Source organism: Macaca thibetana, chromosome 14, assembly GCF_024542745.1.
Source record: "Macaca thibetana thibetana isolate TM-01 chromosome 14, ASM2454274v1, whole genome shotgun sequence".
Taxonomy (NCBI): Eukaryota; Metazoa; Chordata; class Mammalia; order Primates; family Cercopithecidae; genus Macaca; species Macaca thibetana.
The window spans coordinates 15,024,402-15,034,082 of NC_065591.1; the positions used below are offsets into that span (position 1 = coordinate 15,024,402).

At 34.8% G+C, this 9,681-nt stretch overlaps 2 protein-coding genes across 2 annotated transcripts in view; both read left to right on the forward strand.

The window, feature by feature from the left end:
- MED19 (mediator complex subunit 19) overlaps window positions 1-9,681 on the forward strand; it is a 751,866-nt gene that overhangs the window by 188,050 nt on the left and 554,135 nt on the right. The gene's annotated exons all lie outside the window — the stretch shown is intronic.
- LOC126936120 (olfactory receptor 10Q1) overlaps window positions 1-9,681 on the forward strand; it is a 129,329-nt gene that overhangs the window by 33,434 nt on the left and 86,214 nt on the right. The window lies entirely within an intron of this gene.

A 9,681-nucleotide genomic window follows, 5' to 3' on the forward strand; every position in this document is an offset into this window, starting at 1 on the left:
AAAGATACCTAGTAATATATCTAACCAAGGAAGTGAAAGGTCTCTACAAGGAGAACTACAAAGCACTGCTCAAAGAAATCATAAATGATACATTACACTTTTCAAAAGGATAAAATAGCCAGAGGATAATAAAAATTAAGAGAAAATAAAGGCATTTTCAATTTATCCATACATGACCACCAACATTCACTCTATTTACGGCCTGAGATAATAATTTTCTACATATTTTCTCTCTGTAAGGGCTTTGAAATAGTTAATGTTGCTCATTAATTTTTAATTTAGTTGAGCTACATCATCTCTTGTCACTTCTCCAGCGTTTTGTCTCTATCCATTCACATCACTCTCCTTGATATTTCTTCACATCTCCAAATGTGCTCCTGCCTCAGGACATGTGCACTAGCTGTTCCCTCTGTGTGGAAATTTTTCTTCCTCCACTCAGGCCTTTACTCAAATAAATGTTAACAAATCACGAAAGTCTTCTCTGACCACCTTTATATAAGTCCCTCTCCTCTCGCCATGTGTACTGTCCTGTCGCCCTGCATTATTCTTCACAGTCTTCACTGTTGTGTGTTTAGTCACCTTCATCCCAATTAGAACTTAAACTTCTTTTTTTTTTTTTTTTTTTTTTTTTTGAACACTGTCGCCCAGGCTGGAGTGCAGTGGCCCTAGCTTGTGTGTTTACGCCATTCTCCTGCCTCAGCCTTGGGATCACTAGTTTTTTTTTTCATTTTTTAGTAGAGAGGGGTTTCATCGTGTTAGCCAGGATGGTCTCGATCTCCAATTAGCCTCCCAAAGTGCTGGGATTAAGGCTTAACTTAAACTTCTTAAGAGCAGTGACTTTTGTTTTGTTTGCATGATCCTGCTCAGTACCTAAATAGATATCTGTTTCATTGTAGATTCTCACTAATTATATGTTAAGTGAATGATTAAAATAATTAAGCTGAGCCCAATTGTATCAATATATTGAATATTTGAGCCATAATATAAACCTTCTTCGAGGCATGTAGCATATTTCAACAACTGCAGCTTATTTTCTGCTTTGCTGAAATTTTTAAATCTACATTCTCAGTGCTTGCATGCCCCACTTTTGGACCCAGTGATTTCCTGGGAATCTCATCACTAAAAGAATCATCTCATAATTTTTAGTTTGAAATAATATGTCATTAAGTGACAAGCCACACATCAAATAAATGCTATTTAGTAAATCCCAAAAAGAAATTAAATCTGATTATATAAACATGTAATGTATGATTATATTTGTAAAATTACTTCATACATGGAAATCACACAATTAACTGAAATGTTTTTAAATGAACTGATAGAATATAAACATGAAAATTTCTATCAGTGAAAAAGATAACATAAATTCAATACGCTAATATAATGTACAATTTTTTATGCTTTTTCTTTTGATCCTCAAGGAGCTCTATACTGTACGAAAACTACTCCCAGGAGTGTGCATCTATATCTTCTTTTTTGTCTCTGTACAATTAGATGTTTGAACATCTCAGTGTTTGTAAGATTGCACTTGTGTGTGTTAAGATGCTGGTGTTTGTGTGGCATTATAGTACGACACAGATATTTATTTCTGTCTTATGAAGAGGCAATAAATGGATCGTCCCTTAGAGCCTCCTGTGGGAACGTATCGCTGCCAACAATTAATTTGGCCCAGTGAAACTGTTTTTGGACTTCTGAAGTTCAGAGTTGTGAAATAAATATGTGTTAAGTTTCTAAATTTGTGATAATTTGTCACAGCAGTCATGAGAATTGAATATAAACCCTTCTCTGTTTTCCCCTACATTATAATCTCATATTGTGGTATTTGTCAAAGCTAAGAAACCAAGATTACTACAATGTTATATTTTAAATTTCAGGCTTTATTCAGATTTCATTAGTTTTCCACTAATATGCTTTTGCCTTTCTTACATTTACTTGTCATGTGTCTTTAATCTCTAATTCTCTGTGACAAGTTCTCAGTCTTTCTCTGTTTTTGATGATCTTGACAATTTCACGGAGTACTAACCAGGAATTTCACAGAATGCTTACCCTTTGACATTTTCTGAAGTTTTTTTTTAATGATTTGACTGGGGTAATGGGTTTGGGGAGAAATACCTCAGAGATAAAATTCTATTCTCATGACATCGCATCAAGAGTATATTCTATTAACATGACTTGATCACTAATGTTAACATGATCATATGTGCTAGAAAAAATTTACTAAGTTTTTCCATCATAGATTAGTTTTTAAAACTTTTCTATACTCTACTCTTTAAAAAGAAGTCACTAAGTACAGCTCACACTCCACGTGTTGTGAAACTAAGATACATCTAGTTCTTTTGTAGCAAAATTTGTCTCTTCCATTCATTTGTTTATTGGCTCAATCAACAACACACTGCAGGGTATATCTGCAGCTCTTGGCGTTTAATTTCTTCTAGGTCCTCTTTGAGATAGAGCTAGTATATATAGAATACATACATATTAATATATGCACACAACTATACTTATTTTTATATCTAGAAAGTATATATGTGTTTATATCAATATCCTATTGCTATTAAGCTAAACATGGCTTCATATCAATATTTCTGACTCCAATCCAGTTCATTTAATCTTCCCCCTTTCTTATCTATGACTTCCCTTTCTGACAGTTAGAAACTTAGCTCTTGACAACCCCTATTTATAGACTTATTTTTTGACTCCAATACACAAGTAAGGCAGTTCCATAATTGTTCATCATAATGAGAAGCAATTTTAGCAACAACAGAACTATATTTATATATAATTCCTTTTACTTTTAGACAAAACTTTTGGTCAACACACTGTTTTCCAATGTTACTTAGATCAACATTTTTTTCTCATCTACCTTCAAATGAGATTATGTCATACATTTGTAATAAAATTAAATTACTTCATCATCATCTGCTTAAAGGTTAAGCAATTATTATTCTCAATAAAGATTTTTACAAACATTTTTAAAGAGGTTTATGGGAACATACAGTTTCAGTTTACACTCTACATTTAGTTCCTTTTTTGGCATATGGACAAACAACTGTTGTGGCAGAGTTTGTTGAGAGAATATATTTTGTCTTTGTTCGTTTGTGCTGGCTGCTATAATCAAATAGCACAGACTGGATAATTAATTTATAATGAACAGAAATGTATTGGTTCGCTGTTCTAGAGGCTGGGAACTCTAAGATCCAAGGGGCTGGCATTTGGTGAGGGGCTTCTTGCTGCATCATTTCATGATGGGAAAGCAAAGAGAAGGCAAAAGAGAGCAAGAGGGGGCAAGCTCACGCCTGCAATAATGAACCCATTCTAGTGATAATGGCATTAGTCTATTGATAGGGTACAGCCTTCATGACTTAAATATCTCTGAAAGATGCCACCTTTCAATACCATCACAATGGCAATTACATTTCAACCTGGGTTCTGGAGGAACAAATGCTCAAAACATAGCATATTTTCTCCATTGGTCTGTCTTTCCATCTTTCACAAAATTCAGTTTACTATCTACCTGTAGATCAATTTCTGTATCCTGTAATCAATTCCATTGATTTATGTGTCTACCTTTTGCCCAATACCATATTGTCTTGACTTCTATTATAATGGTAAGACATGAAACCAGGTCATGTACATGCTGCAGCTTTGTTCTTTTATAATTATTTTGTCTATTCTGCTAGGTTTGCTGTTACACATAAAGCTATAACCAGTTTGTCAGTATTTACCCCCAAAAAAGCTCATTTGAGTTTCAGTTGAGATCATATAAAGTCTGGAAAATAGTCATCTTGAAGTCTGCCAATCCATGAATATAATATATCTTTATGCTCATTTAGATGTATTATTTTTAACTGGTGTTCTGTACTTTTTGGAATTTTTAAGACAAATATCTTAAATCTGTTCATAGAGCTAAAGGAAATCTTGAGCAAAGAACTAAATGAAACCAAGAAAACAACGTGTCAAAAAGTTTTTAAAAATTAATAAAGGGAGAGTAATTATAAAATATTACCATAATAGAAATTGTGGAACAGTAACCTGTAAGAGATTAAGTATACCATGAAAAGTAATAGCTCAGATTGCCTGATTTAAAAATATTAATATCTTCTATGCTATCAAACTACTGCCATTTTCATTGCAACATGAGAGTAGGAGCATATCCTACGAGGAGGGGTAGAAGGTATCTCATTTTGTGAATTAAGAAGATATGACCATGGCAAATCTATATCCAGCTCTTTATGAACAGTGCTAGGATTATAATTGATCTTGTGTTTTGTAGTACAATTTTATCCACATGCCTGCATATCTGAATTTCTAGATGAAAGAGAGTCATTTCATGTTGCTTTATACCTACAAGTATATATGAGACTGGGCAGTACATTGGCTTCTTGGTATTTTAGTGGAACACAGAAATTAATTATTTTTCAAAAAAAACTTTAATTAGATGAACATTTTATATGTTTTATCTCACTGTGTCAACTCACAGAAGAAAGAAAATTCATGTAGGGTGCTCTGGCACATTCTGAACATTTTCATGGTGATTTCATAACACATTATAGAGATTTTAATGATATTACTTATTACTATTTGGGTGCTTATTTATAGAGCTTATTGACTCCACCCCCACAATAAGTAATCATGTTATTCACTTTTTAATAACAGTGATTAACACAGAAACTATTATAAAGTCAGAATTCAGTTCTCATTAAGTGAATTAGGTCAAAAAGATTCAAGCTATGCCTTTGTGCTAGAGCTAGGGAACTTTATATTTTAATTCTGAGCACATGGTAGAACATATTTATTATAAAGTGATCACAAGTTCTAAAGCTTTGCATATGTGCAAAGCTATCTAAGAGGAGAATGAGTACTTAGTCTGAAGCAAACATTACACTAAGTATTCTATATAATCTATTTTATTTTATTCATCTATTATAAAGGGAGAAAAATATTATTTTTTTCAGTTGTACAGATGAGGAAAGTAATATATAGAAAAGTTAATTAATGTGACACAGAATTTTGGAAAGATGGTTAAGACTGTGCATTTTAGATGAATTCTAATCTCATTTAAGAGTCAGAAACAAATGAAACGAAAAATAGTAATGTGAAATATGAAAAGAAAACCAATAAGATAACAAAAAAATGCATTCACAACAATTGTACGAAATTTTTGATTGAGGGGATAAATATTAAACTAGACAAAGTTAAATTGAGAAATATAGAAGAATTTTAAAATATTCAAAATACAGTTCAGAGAGCAAAGAGATAGAAAATACAAAAAAGAATTTAAGAGTCAGGATATAGAGATGCCAGCAAGATGGCAGAATAGAAAGGCCCAGCTTTGTCTTCCACAGAAACACCAATTTGGCAATGATGTGTGGATCAAAATAACTTTATGAGAAGTGCAGAATCTAGTTAAATAGTTGCAGTACCCCCAGACAAGTATGAAACTAAGAACAGTCGCATTGAAACATGTAGAAAGAGCAATTTCACTTTGCTCTATCAGCTCTTTTCTCAAGTTGTCACAGCTCAGCACCAACTGAGAGATTGCCTCAGTCTAAAAATTTTCTCTTGGAGGGAGGAGAAAGTGGAGCATATATTCAGTCTTCTAGTCTTTCAGCATGCTGCCAAAACCAGTTTGTAAAGACTGGAAAAGGGGGCTTTTTATTCAAACACAGACACCAAGGCAAAGCTACAAGAAACACAAAGAATCAGGAAATCATGACACAATCAAAGGAATGAAATACATGTCCAGTAATGAAATGTAAAATAAGGCTATCCTTTGTTGCCTCAGTGGCTCCAAAGCAGCTGCATTGTCTCTGCTTGTTTTAAACTTTTACCTAGTCATTATCCACTACCAAGCACTCACCTCTCAACATATGTGGCCAGACAATAAGTCATATGATGACCTTTCCATTTTATGCCTTCCTTTCCCTGTTTTGACCTAGTTACATTTAAATTAACCAATAAAAATACTTCCTTCATGCTATGGCTGCACCACCTATGACTACCCCCAATAAAAGTGCTCACCCATGAGTTGTCTCCTCTATTTTCCTGACAACCAAGCTCAACCCACAGTTTTTGGTGAATTAGGTGACCCTCTGGTAATACTGTGCCTCTTCTTTAAGACCTGTGAGTATAATAACATTTTAAGTTTTTATGTCTCTCGGAGTGTTTTTGATCTGTGTAGAAGTGATCCTTGAAGGACCCCAATGAGGGAACTTAGCCCTGTTTAAACAATACTGACCCTAATGTAATGTAGATCTATAACTTTCTTGTCAAAGAATTAAAAATAATGATCTTAGAGGAGCTAAGTGAATTATAAGAGAACATAGACGATAAAAGAAAATCAGGGAAATAATACAGGAACAAAATAAGAATATAACAAAAAGTAATGATAAAGATGAAACACATAGAAATTCTAAACGTGAAGAAAAAAATAACTGAACTGAAAAATTTATTAGAGGGATTAAACAGAAGACTTCATCAAGCAGAAGAAAGACTCAGTAAACTTACAGACAACTCACTTGACATTGTATAGTCAGAGGAAAAAACAAGGAGTAAAAAAGTGAAGGAAGGCTAAGGGACTTAGGATGCAAAATCAATTGAAACGGTATACATGTTATGGGAGTTTCAGGGAGTCAAAAGATAGAGAAAAGAGCAAAAGACTTATTTAAATATGTTATGGCCCCAAATTCTCAAATCTGGGGAAGAAAATGAATATCCCACATTTATGAAGCCCAAAGCACCTCAAATAGGATTACCCAAAGACACATTATAATCGAATTGTCAAAAGCCAAGGACAAAGAGAGAATTTTGAAAGCAGCAAGACAAAAATAATTAGTGAAGTATAAGTGAGCCTCCATTAGACTACCAATTGATTTTTCAGAAGAAATGTTGCAGGTCAGAGGAAGGGGATAAAATCTCCAAAGTGCTAAAAGAAACAGAAACTACCAATTAAAAATACGATACCTAGAAAAACTGTCTTTCAAAAATGAAGAAGCACTAAAGACCTTTTCAGAATGCAAAAGCTGACAGAGTTCATCATCACAAGACCAGCCTTACAATAAATGCTACAGGAGGTACTTCAAATTAAAATGAAAAGACATGGCGGGGTGTGGTGGCTCAGCACTTTGGGAGGCTGAAAACAACTCACAGAACAGAAGAAAATTCTTGCAAACTATGCATCCAACAAAGTTCTAATATCCAGAATCTATAAGAAATTTAACAAATTAATAAGCAAAAAACAAACAACCTTATTAAAAAGTGAGCAAAGTACATGAACAGACACTTTTTCAAAGAAGACATACACGTGGCCAACAAGCATATGAAAAAAAATGCCATCCTAAGGAAAAAGAACAAAACCAGGGGCATCACATTACCTGACTTCAAACTATACCACAAGGCTACAGTAGCCAAAACAGCATGGTACTAGTACAAAAACAGACACATAGACTGATGGAACAGAATAAAGAACCCAGAAATAAGGCCACACACCTATATATATCTGATCTTCAGCAAACCTGACAAAAACAAGCAATGGGGAAAGCATTCTGTATTCAATAAATGGTGCTGAGATAACTGGCTAGCCAGCCATATGCAGAAGGTTGAAGCTGGACCCCTTCCTTACACCATATACAAAAATTAACTCAAGATGGATAAAAGACTTAAATGTGAAACCTGAGACTATAAAAACCCTGGAAGACTATCAGGCGAACCCACTTCCAATGTTTAACATGGATTCTTTTCTATTTCCCAAGTGTCTCATCTGGGTTGAGAAATAAAGGGAAAGAGCATGAGAGAGAAATTTAAAGCTGGGTGTCCAGGGGAGACATCACATGTCGGCAGGATCCGTGATGTTCCCCGAGCCATAAAACCAGCAAGTTTTTATTAGTGATTTTCAAAAGGGGAAGGAGTGCACAAATAGGGTGTAGGTCACAGAGATCACGTACTTCACAAGGTAATAAAATATCACAAAGCAAACAGAGGCAGGGCGAGATCACAGGACCACCAGATGAGGTGAAATTAAAATTGCTAATGAAGTTTTGGGCACGCATTGTCGTTGATAACATCTTATCAGGAAACAGGATTTGACAGCAGATAATGTGTCTGACCAAAATTTATTAGGTAGGAATTTTCCTCCACTTAATAAGCCTGGGAGCGCTATAGGAGATGAGGGCTTATTTCATCCCTTCGGCTTCATCCATAAAATACAGGACGCCTTAAAAGGGGCTGTCTGTAAGCCTACCTTCAGGGCGCATTCTCTTTCTCAGGGATGTTCCTTGCTGAGAAAAAGAATTCAGCGATATTTCTCCTATTTGCTTATGAAAGAGGAGAAATACAGCTCTGTTCTGACCAGCTCACCGGCGGCCAGTTCAAAGTTACCTCTTTTGTTCCCTGAATATCGCTGTTATCACGTTCTTTTTTAAAGATGCCCAGATTTCATATTGTTCAAACACACATGCTCTACAAACAATTTGTGCAGTTGATACAATCACAGGGTCCTGAGGCAACATTCATCCTCCTCAGCTTACAAAGAAGATGACGGAGTTAAGAGATTAAAGTAAAGACAGACATAGGAAAACACAAGGATATTCATTGGGAAAGTGATAAGTGTCCATGAAATCTTCACAATTTATGTTCAGAGATTACAGTAAAGACAGGTGTAAGAAATCATAAAAGTATTAATTTGGGGAACTAATAAATGTCCATGAAATCTTCACAATTTATGTTCTTCTGCTGTGGCTTCAGCCGGTCCCTCCATTTGGGGTCCCTGACTTCCCGCAACAGAAGACAACCTAGGCAACAACAATTTGGACATTGAAACAGACAAAGATTTCATGATAAGGATGGCAAACGCAATTGCAACAAATGCAAAATTGACAAATGAATTTAATTAAACTAAAGAGGTTATACACAGCAAAGACAACTATCAACAGAGTAAACAGACAATCTACAGAATGGGAGAAATTTTTTGCAAACCATGCACTATCCAGCATCCATAAGGAACTTAAATTTACAAGAAAAACAAACAAACAAAAGAACAGGCACTTTTCAAAAGAAGACATACATGCAACCAACAATCATATGAAAAAAAAAACCTCATCATTATTTATTAGAGAAATGCAAATGAAAACCACAATGAGATATCATCTCACACCAGTCAGAATGCCTATTATTAAAAAGTCAAAAAATAATAGATGCAGGGGGGGTTGTGGGAGAAAAAAGAATACTTATGCACTCTTGGTGGGAGTGCAAATTAACCATTGTGGAAGGCAGTGTGGCAATTCCTCAAAGACCTAAAAACAGAAATACCATTCAGCCCAGTGATCCCATTATGGGGTATATACCCAAAGAAATATAAACTATTCTATTATAAAGATGTATGCATGCATATGTTCATTGCAGCACTATTCACAATAGCAAAGACACTGAATCATCCTAAATGCCCCTCAATGGTAGACTCAGACTGGATAAAGAAAATGTAGTACATATATGCCATGGAATACTATGCAGCCATGAAAAAGAATGAGATCATGTCCTTTTCTGGAACAAGATGGAGCTGGAAATCATTATCCTCAGGAAACTAACAAAGGAAGAGAAAACCAAATATCGCATGTTCTCACTTATAAGTAGTAGCTAAATGATGAGAAAACATGGACACAAAGAGGTAAACAACCCATACTGGGG